This window comes from Euprymna scolopes, chromosome 30, assembly GCF_053919585.1.
Source record: "Euprymna scolopes isolate OS-2025 chromosome 30, ASM5391958v1, whole genome shotgun sequence".
Lineage (NCBI taxonomy): Eukaryota > Metazoa > Mollusca > Cephalopoda > Sepiida > Sepiolidae > Euprymna > Euprymna scolopes.
The window spans coordinates 52381926-52393613 of NC_136511.1; positions in this window are offsets into that span (position 1 = coordinate 52381926).

Sequence of the window (11688 nt, forward strand, 5' to 3'; positions counted from 1 at the left end):
TATATCGATTATAGTTTTACTGGTAATTTAAAATCAATAAATATTTATTATTTTATCATCAGTCGAAGATTTAAATAAAATCAAATAAAAAAAAAATTATGAAAAGAATCATTTTTGGCATCGGAAAATACGCACAAATGTTTTCGATTTCGATACCCCAAAAAGTACCGATATTTCAGATTCCGAATAAGCGTCCCAACACTAGTGGAAATGTAGGAAAAGAAATATCCAAACGGAAGAGATTTTCACATGCGTGCCGTTCTAAGAAACAAGCTTTGTCTATGGAATCTACATTTAGGTTTAGGCACAGATACAGAGTGTTTCTTCGTAAAAGTTTGGCGAGGGGTCATAGATTGAAGCACTGATGAGCACTTTCCATAAAAATAACGATAAAGCAGAGACAGGCTCGCAACGTCTCTTCTGTGGGAAAGAGGTTGCAGGTAAGGTTTTATATATAAATGCAGAAGACAAAATTTATTGAACCAATATATATATATATATACATACATATATATATATATACGTACATATATATATACGTATATATATATACGTATATATATACATACATATATATATATATACATACATATATATATACGTATATATATATACGTATATATATACATACATATATATATATATACATACATATATATATATACGTACATATATATATATACGTACATATATATATATACGTACATATATATATACGTATATATATATACGTATATATATATATGTATATATATACGTATATATATATATATATATATATATATATACGTATATATATATATATATATATATATACGTATATATATATATATATATATATACGTATATATATATATATATATACGTATATATATATATATATATATATATACGTATATATATATATATATACGTATATATATATATATATATATATACGTATATATATATATATATATATATATATATATATATATATATATATATATATATATATATATATATATATATATATATAATGGCTGCCTTCAGTCTTGACGGACTATGGATGCACACTGTAAGTGAAAAAATGTTTTTTCTCCAAAAAACGTAACAATTGAAAGGGTGAAAGGGTGCCAATAATTTCAGCTTTAACTGTATATAACAAATAACTGTTACCAAACGCAAGAACCTTTACCTTTCGACCTATGCATATGTTTGCGCCTTCTTCAAGATGCATTTAAATGTGTTTTGTTTTATTTCAATATAAAGTTTCATTCAAAACGTCTATCGTTAGAACCAAATTCCAAGATAGCTGTACAGCATTTTCCGGAAATTATCGAGGATTGCTGCTTTTCTTTTAGCGTTCTGAGTAAAAAGAGAAAAGAAAAGAAAAAAGAAAAAGAAAAGAAAAGAAAAGAAAAGAAAATATAGAACAAATAACTGTTACATAACACAATAAATATTACTTTGTTCCCTTACTGAAGTGACAAAAGACGCAAGAAAACAAACAAAAATCGAACTTCGGTGATTTCCGGAAAACCTGTCCAGCCATCTTTAAATTTTATTTGATGAATAGAGGATTTGAACATAACTTTATATTGAAATATAAAGCACTTGAACACATTTCCAGAAGAGAAAAAAATATGATGCATCTAGATATATAGAAAAGTAAAATGGGTTGCATTTGGTAACAGTTATTCGTTGTATATTTGTTTTTTCTCCTTTTTACTCCTGTTGTTAACTATAACACACCTTTGCCAGTTTATGATATTACTGCGTTTTATTCTTCCAAAACGTTTCGCTCGACTTGCAGTTATCTTTCTTTCTCTTCTATTTTATCTGGCCGCCTGCTTTATTTTGAAGGAACCAGCTTCGGTTCCTGTTCTCCTGTCAATTAAACATGGCGTCGGTATTTTCTGCGCCAGTTGGCATCGAAGAACGGGAACGTCAGGCCCTTGTCGCATCTGCAGACAAGAACAACTTTTCACTGTTCACTGCCGATCGGCACTTTTCGCTCTTTGTGTACCTCGAACTCTTCAGTGATGAAAGCGGAAAAAAAAACGGCACACCCAAAATATCTCACTGGCAAGCAGTTAGAAATCAGAAGGTTATCTTGACCCGCCAGCATAATAAACTCGTATAACTTTTGCAGTATCACGTAAAATAAACAAACACACATGCCCATTGCCATGGAGACGTAAGGGGTTCTGTCAATTAGGGGCCAAGTTTAGTTGAGGATCCCTAAACGAGGAGTTTAGCAGGGAGATATTTGTTAAAATTACAATTACATTTTTGCATGTCGCTACAGTAAGAGAAATAGAAAATCAAGAAGTGAATTTTAAAGGCTAGCAGTTCGGGGAAAGGAGCTATTTAAGTATTAAGCCCTCCTGAATCTAAGGACATCAACAGTGGATGGATGGGATCTAGCTGATTGTCGGTTACGCCGTGTGTATTTACGTGGAGGGGACCTCAGGGCAGCAAGTTCGTTGGAGCATACTCTAGCGAAGTATTTGTAAAAACACGGAGATGCAACACGATATATATATATATATATATATATATATATATATATATATATATATATATATATATATATATATATATATATATATATATATGTATGTATGTGTGTGTGTAGTGATTAAATGACAAAAAACTATATTCCCAAATTGATGTTCACCATCTTATAATTTATTCCTTTAATTCAGTTTGCATTTACAATTCTTGACAGTATCTGTTTCGCAGCGCAACAGATACTGTCAAGAATTGTAAATGTCAACTGAATTGAAGCAATAAATTATAAGATGGTCAACATCATAAATTTGGAAACATAGTTTTTTGTCATTTATTCACTATATTGCTCTGTGATTACATTAAGCTTCTTAAATAAGGATTGGTATATATTATAAGAAAATATATTTCCACAGAAATATATATATATATATATATATATATATATATATATATATATATATATATATATATATATATATATATATATATACTAGCTGTACCCTGCCACGCGTTGCTGTGGTTTAATTTGGTGTAATGGAAAATTCTAATAAAAAGAGAAAATGCATGTTTCTTATATTCTTAGTACAGCAATCCACTCTAAAAAAAAAAAAGAAAAAATGAAAATATGATACTCTTGCAGAATTGGATCCTGATCCTCAGGATTACCGTCAATCATGGCTTGGGCTCGACCAACAATCAGTGGATAAAACTAACGTTGAAACGCTAAAAAATTTTTTCTTTCTTTCTGTATACAAAAATGTGAGTTAGTAATTAATATTTGAGTGATGGGGGGGGGGGTTACTATACACAGATTCGAAAAAGTTGTCCAAAAAAAATGAAAGCAAAGGTAAGGTAAGTTACATTTCTACCTAACTGGATAATTGTTTAGTGTTTTTATGTAAGGTAAAATGTTTAATCGGCTGGAAAAACAGAAACGGTTGCAGACTGTTGAATATGTTAAGTTTGGGAAATTTAGTTGAAAACTAAAAACTATACAATACAGTGTCAAAAACCCACCGAATATGCTACCATGACATAGGCTGACATAATCGGTGGGTTTGTGACAGTATTTTGTATAGTTTTTTAGTTTTAACTCACTTTCTCAAACTTAACATAATCAACAGTGTCCGCCACCATTTGTATCTTTCAAATACACCGATAAACACTGTTTTTCGAGCTGACTAAACGTTACATTAAATGAAAAGGGTTTGTATTAACAGATACAAAGAAGTTGTCAAAAAATGAATATATAACAAATAAATGTTATCAAAGGCAAGAAAAGTAAATGTTCTACCTAACTGGATAAGATTGTAGTGTTTTTATGTAATGTATAATGTTTAATCAGTTCAAAAACATGCAGTGTTTATCGGTATATTTGAAAAATACAAATGGCGGCAGACTGTATCGAACACGGGAAATTTTGGGAAAATGAGTTTAAACTAAAAAACTATACAAAATACTGTTAGGAACTCACTCAATATATGTTACTGTGATGTAGGCTGACATATAATCAGTGGTTTTAAATTTTGATCGATACAGGTAACGACTTTTAAGAGTCCCTTTTAGTGATTACCTGGTTTGAGGATAAATGGCAAATCTGCCCCAAAAATCCGGTATTATTTTACTTTAAGGCCCGTCTCATGTTCGTATATAACGAAATATTTTATTGTAAATTTCAGTGTACTAAAAACGAATCTGCAAACCATTTCCATCGCAAAAAGAAAGTTTTCATGATATGAAGAAATTATTTTTTCGAAAAGTGGGTGATCACTTTTCAATTTAAATTTAACTTAGAATGAGCACCCACTTTCTGGCCAGCTGAGAGAGGGGCATTTTTCTGTGTGTGTGTGTGTGGGGGGGTTGGGGGGTTGGCGGCCTCTAACCAATTTAAGCAGGTAATTTTAAAGGATTTTCCAAGGGTGGAAAGAAAGCCCCCACCCCAAAAATCGTGGCCACAAAGTGGGTGATCATTTTACGTTAAATTATTATGGAAAAGTGATCCTTCACTTTTTTAAACTAGCATTTCTTCATATCTTGGAGAATACTCGTTTGCCTTAATTATAAAGGTTATTTTCGTTTTCAGCGACCCCGAAAACCTATTGGAGTGGTAATTTTAAAGGAATTTTCGAGGGTGGAGTAATTCCTCATATTTACCTTTTTTTTTTTCTTTTTTTTCCCCCAATAACATAAGAAATTAAGAATTAGACAAATTTATGGTGCTAATGCACTTACCGATCCGTACTATTTTTGAAATCGTATTTCCAAGTTTAATTCAAGTTTTTTTTTTTATTCAATTGTATTCTAAATAATGTTAATGCTTCAGTACTGTTCCTTGTCTGCTTAAGTTTAATTTTTGTTTATTAAATTGTTAGGTGAAAGTCCAGAATAGTTACAAAATACCCTCTTCTCCCCATGTTAAGAATGGCTTTTTAAATAATAACGTTATTATTTCAGCACGGATCAATAAGTGCACGAGTACCCAATTTCTTTAATAAAGAAAAAGCATTCATATTTTAGAATAGATGCAAAACTCCCTCCCCATGTTAAGAATAGCTTTTTAAATAACGGTATTATTTCAGCACGGTACCTTCTCCGCATAAGTACTATCTTTTGTTTATTAAATTGTTAGGTGAAAATATAAAATAGTTACAGAACACTCTCCCTTTCCCATGTTAAGAATGGCTTTCTTAATAGCGTTATTTCAGCACGGTACCTTCTCTGCAAAAGTACCATGTTTTGTTTATTAAATTGTTAGGTGAAAGTACAGTACTCATGCAGAGAGTGATCCGTGTTGTAATAATAACGTTAATATTTAAAAAGCCATTCTTAACATGGGGAGAGGAGGGTGTATTTTAACCTTACAATTGAATAAAAAACATAATAAAACTGTAATTGCCTGGAAATACGATTTAAAAAATAGCGCGGACAAAAATAAACTGTACTTTACCAATCAATCTTATATCGAAAAACAAAAACAAAAACAAAAACAAAAAAAACTCAAAAAGCAAGCGACCAACTTTTTTTTGGGCCTTATATAATAAAGAAAAAATGTGTAAATTAAAAAATTTGGAAGATAAACAAATGAATTATGTTTTTTTAATAGCGTTATTTCAGCACAGTATCTTCTCTGCATAAGTACCATCTTTTGGTTATTAAATTGTTAGGTGAAAGTATAGAATAGTAACAAAACGTCCTCCCCATGTTAAGAATGGCTTTCTAAATAACGTTATTATTCTATTATTGATCCGTGTTGTAATAATAACGTTAATATTTAAAAAGCCATTCTTAACATGGGGTGGGGAGGGTGCTGGAAATACGATTTAAAAAATAGCGCGGACAAAAATAAACTGTACTTTACCAATCAATCTTATATCGAAAAACAAAAAAATACTCAAAAAGCAAGCGAAAAACTTTTTTTTGGCCTTATATAATTAAGAAAAATGTGTAAATTAAAAAAATTGGAAGATAAACAAATGAATTATGTTTTTTTTGTTTTCTTTTTTACTTATCGAGTTAACAGAAAATGAAATCTTTCGTCAATTCGTGGCTGTGAAATGAATCGAACCGGAAGTTCAGTTTTATCAACAGAACAGATTCGCAGTAACGGTTAAAAAAAATATATTTATTTTATTTAATATTTTAATTTTAATAATTCGCGAGGTAAATTTATTTTAATCACATAAAAACATACCTCGACTCTAAAAATGGGTTGTCTGAAAATTTCAAATAAATTGGTAACGTAGAAATATGGTTTTATTCGTTTAGAACGAACCAACATTTACATTTATATATATATATATATATATATATATATATATATATATATATATATATATATATATATATATAATTTTTTGTTCCGTTAGGTGGAAAAAAATCCAATAGAGTGCCCCATAGTTATATGAGAGCACAATATTTGTTTATTTATTTCATTATTTATTTATGATATTACAGATGTTCAGATGAAGATTGTACTTTAGGTTTCAAGCAGGAAGAATGAAGGGTTTGATATCTAAAATGGATATGGCGACATGGTTAGGGCAGTTTGTAATTGAAAATAAAAAATACAGCAATATATATATATATATATATATATATATATATATATATATATATATATATATATATAAATACTCGAGCTGAGATCGAAACCGAAACCTAAAGACAGTGAGACACGTACGATAACCTTTAGACCAGCTTGCTACGTCTTTAAAAAGTGTTTTCAAACTTTGTGAAACAGATGACAAACAAGTACCAATTTTTCAATTTTTACCCCTAGCAACCCTTTTTTTAAGAAAAAACTAATGGACGGTTATCTGGCAATCATCTGGACTAACGGAAGCACGGACGCATGGACGCCACTAAAAACGTAGGTCCCTCTCCAATAAATCGGGGGACCAAAAAATAAAATAAAATATACGGATATGGAGACACTATTGAATCCTCTAAACATAAACGAAGCCTTGTTGTAAAACAATAATGGTGGTTGGAGGGGGAAAAATATCAGAAATACATGAAAAAAAAAAAGAAAAAGAAAGAAAAGAAAAACAGCAACAAAAACGAGACATTAACAATAATATCAAATGAAATAAATAAATAAATGAATAAATAAATAAATAAATAAACAGCTGCGTAGATAATGTTGCTTTTTAAAAAAGGAAATGCGGCACTAGGTGTCATTTTCATGACCGTCATAATTCTATTTACGCACAAATATGCCTTTCTCCGTTATCGTCTGGTACTGACCCGAGAGAGAGAGAGAGAGAGAGAGAGAGAGAGAGAGAGAGAGAGAGAGAGAGAGAGAGAACAAAAACAACAACAACAAAAAAAAAAACAACAACAAAAAAAACGAAAAATGGTGGCCGTTATAATATACTGCGATAATCTACTTCGGATCAAATTTAAATAAAAATAAAAATGGGCGACAATTAAGTAGGGATGAATGTTCGTTTGTATTTCATTGTCTGGTTATCTTTCCAGTGTTTGTTTTTTTCTTCCTTTTTTTTTTGTGAATAGTTCTAGGTGCGTCCCCGGATCACCATGGGTGACTATGTTCATAGGTCAGTCAAACCCTTTCAGTTTAAAACAGTATTTCTATGTCTCTTAACGAAGGATTCTTATTAAGATGTGTCCAAACAGTATAAAACCGTTTTTGAATTTTTAGATGAGGATTGGTTATTCGTATTATTTAGATTCTTCGGATTACTGCTATTTTGAGTGTCATTTTCACAACGTTTCGGTCAATGTAACCTCCCACCTTCTTCAAGGACCCATGACGCAGTGGTTACAGTTTTTTTTTGGGGGGGGGGGTCCAGTTATAAACTGGCACATGTTTAGAGACTCACTCCTCAATATGGGCGACCGAAAATACAATTGGGAATTATTTAAATCCTCTATCCAGAACGAGAGCGAGCTACACTCATGGATTAAATAATTAAATTGAATTAAATTCCGCGCAGATTCCCGAGTTCGACAGAAAGGTTCCTGAGTTCGACAAAATACACTTGAAGAAGATCAGAGGTTACATCGAGCGAAACGTTGTGAAAATGACATTAAATCCAAATAATATAAAACCGTTTGTTCGTCGGTCATATGCTACGTTGAAGTTTTGGCTCGTGTTTTAATTGCCCTGTCACGCTTAAGTTTGAAATACGTCTGAAGTACGGCAAAATCATGTTGACACACCGGTCCTAGCCAGATCGCCGGAGTTAAGCAACGCCGAGCCTGGCCAGTATCAGATGAGTGACCATTTAGGAAAACTAGGCGCTGTATGTACCGCGAGGTAAAGTACCAGGTTGGGAAACTGGCGCGATCTATCCTTCTCTCGAGGATAGATGGGCCTCTCTTCAGCCGTGGTAGGCAACCCATCCAGTGAAAGCATCACGATAAAAAAAAATACCCTTGATCGTTCTTGCGAAGCATCAAATATTCAGCTAAGGATAATATTTGAATTACACTATAAACTCGTGTTCAATCTCGTCTGGGCCGCATGTTACGTTTTTACTTTTCATTGGTTCGTCAATTAATATAGTTAAGTTAATGTTTAACATAGTATTTTCACTGTTCTATCTTGCTTAAATTTCAAATAACATTTTCGTCTGTTTGTCACGCTTAAGTTAGAAATAACTTTTTCATTGGTCTGTCATGCTTAAATTTGAAATAACATTTTCATTAATCTGTAACGCTTAAGTGTGAAATAACATTTTCAGTGATCTGTCTTGCTTAAGTTTGAAATAGCATTTTTATTGGTCTGTCGCGCTTAAGTTAGAAATAACATATTCATTGATCTGTCATGCATAAGTTGAAAATGACATTTTCATTGGTCTATCAAGCTTAAATTTTAAATTACATTTTCATTGATCTGTCATATTTAAGTTTGATATTAAATTTTTATTGATCTGTTATGCTTAAGTTGCAATAACTTTTCATTGATTTGTCACGTTTAAGATTGATAGTAAATTTTCATTAATCTGTAAGTCTAAGTTAGAAATAATATTTTCATTTATCTGTCACGCTTAAGTTTGATATTACATTTTTATTCATTTGTTATGCTTAATTAGAAATAACCTTTTCATTGATCTGTATCGCTTAAGTTTGAAATTACATTTTCTTTGGTCTGTCACGTTTAAGTTTGATATTACATTTTCAGTGGTCTGTCACGCTTGTTTGAAATAACATTTTGATTGATCTGTTATGCTTAACTTAGAAATAACTTTTTCATTGATCTGTCACGCTTAAGTTAGAAAAAACTTTTTCATTGATCTGTCACACTTAAGTTTGAAATGACATTTTCATTGCTTAGTCACGCTTGAGTTAGAAATAGTCTGTCACGCTTAAATTTAAAATAACATTTGCGTCAAATATTCATTCTTTCATGCTTCCGTTTGAAATGGTCTGTCATGCTTCAGTTACAAATAAGATATACATTGGCCTGTCACGCCAAATTATCAAATAACATTTGCATTAGTCTTTCAGCATTAAATTTCAAATAGTCTGTCACGCTTTAATTTGAAATAATATTTTCTTTGATCTGTCACGCCGAGGTTTAAAATAATATTTTTATTAATCTGTCACATTTAAATGTTAAATGACATTTTTATTGATCTGTCATGATTAAGTTTGAAATAATTTTTCATTGGTCTGTCACGCTAAAATTTTAAATAACATTCATTAGTCTGTCACGCCCAAGTTTAAAATAAAATTTTCGTTGGTCTGTCACGCTTAAGTTTGAAATATTATTTTCATTGGTGTTTCACTCTTAAAATTAAAATAACACTTCCATTGGTCTGTAACGCCCAAGTTTTAAATAACATTTACATTGGTCTGTCACGCTTGAGTTTGAATTTACATTTTTATTGATCTCTCTCGCTGAAGCTTAAAATAATATTTTCGTTGGTTTGCCATGCTTTAGTTTGAAATCAAATTTTTATTGATCTGTCACGCTAAAGTTTAAAATAATATTTTCATTGGTCTTTCTTGTTTAAATTTTAAATAACATTATTATTAATCTGTCACGCTACAGTTAGAAATAACTATTACAATGATTTGTCACGCTTCAGTTTAAAATGTCACGCTTTAATTTTAAATAACATTTTTATTGGTCTGTCACATTTGAGTTTGAAAAAACATTTTCATTGGTCTCTCACGCTTATGTTTTTAATTAATGATATTTTATATTTGTTAAAATCGACGGGGCCTGGAGTCGTTTACCAGTAGAGCAGAAGAGTCCCAACGACGACCAGGTAACTCCCTGCCGGCAAACGTACATTGGTTGCCGTTTCCAGGACGTTTCATGACCCAAGTTAATCACCCCAGATCCCATATGTTGTTATATTGGTCCCCTGCCGTTCACCGGCTCCCATATAGTATCACATTGATTCATGGATGAAAGAGATCGCGTTCTTTCATCTTTCGTAGACATTTATGCTGACGACACTACCAGCTATACAACACTCTAAAGGCCGTGAATGATAAAGTTCTCTCTGATTCCATCTCCTCTGGTCTTCAGCACGCGGTACAATAGCGAAAGAGGTGGCTAATTAATTTTAATGCATCTGAAACTAAGTTTCTATATTTCCATCACCGTCCTTAGTATAAAAACATCTGCACACCTGTATTTTAGAGTTTCGGTTGAGATAAGTTGCAGAAATAAATAGAGCCAGTTTTTGAGTTTCCAAGAATGGCATAATCTTTTCTAGCGTATTTGATTGTGTTTTATTAAATTTTTTTTACAAAGGAGTCACCACTTATAAAGGCACAGAGGCCACTCGAGGATAACGGTTAATAAGAGCACTGTGGTCAGTGGGACAGTGACGTAGTAATTGTTAGTAGTGGCAATTTGGTAAATTGGATTACTTAAGAGGAACGTCTCATTAAGAACTTGTTTACGTTGGACTTGAAAATGACCATATTAAAGTCAGCCGGAAGGCAGGCAAATGGAAGAGAGTTCCACAGGTGTGCAGTTCTAAGAAAAAAAGCTTTGTTCATGGAATCTACGTTTAGGTTTAGGCACGGATAAAGAGTATGTATAAAAAAATGTATAATAGTTTTCTGGTTTAAGAATGTACTTATCTTATCTCGCAAGCTGATTAAAATTATCGCACAAACAGATCCGATTATTCTATTCTCCGCTCCCTCTTGCGCGTCGTATAACTTAAAACGACACACTAGTCTAACTGCCAAACGATGGCACGTTACGACAGTGTGTTTAATCTTGGTGAATGCATAGATGTATCAATCTAAGACGATGCTTAATGGACGCTTTGTTAATTTGCGATATTTCTTTTCTTTTTTTTTATTCTATGCAAATCTTAATATTAATTATTTATTTCAGTTTTTAATTTACATTTTTTATTGTGTTTTATTAAATGTGTAAGACTACTGTTGAATTTTATTATTGGAATTTGTTGTTGTAAATTTGCAGTTTGTGATTCGCTTGTTATTTTCCTTAAAATAAACGCATTCTCCTATTTTGAACGAATGTCTGTCACGCATTCTTCTTTGAGAAACAAAAATCTGTAGGATATTCTTTAGTAGATTTTGCAAATAGTCATTCTAATAAAGCGCCTCCTAGCCTCGAATATGTTAGCAAAAGGAGTAGAGATATATATATATAAATCAAGTCGGGAATGATTCGAGGACAACAGCCGTGTTGCCGCAAAAAATTACATAGTAAACTGTGCTAACTGCGTT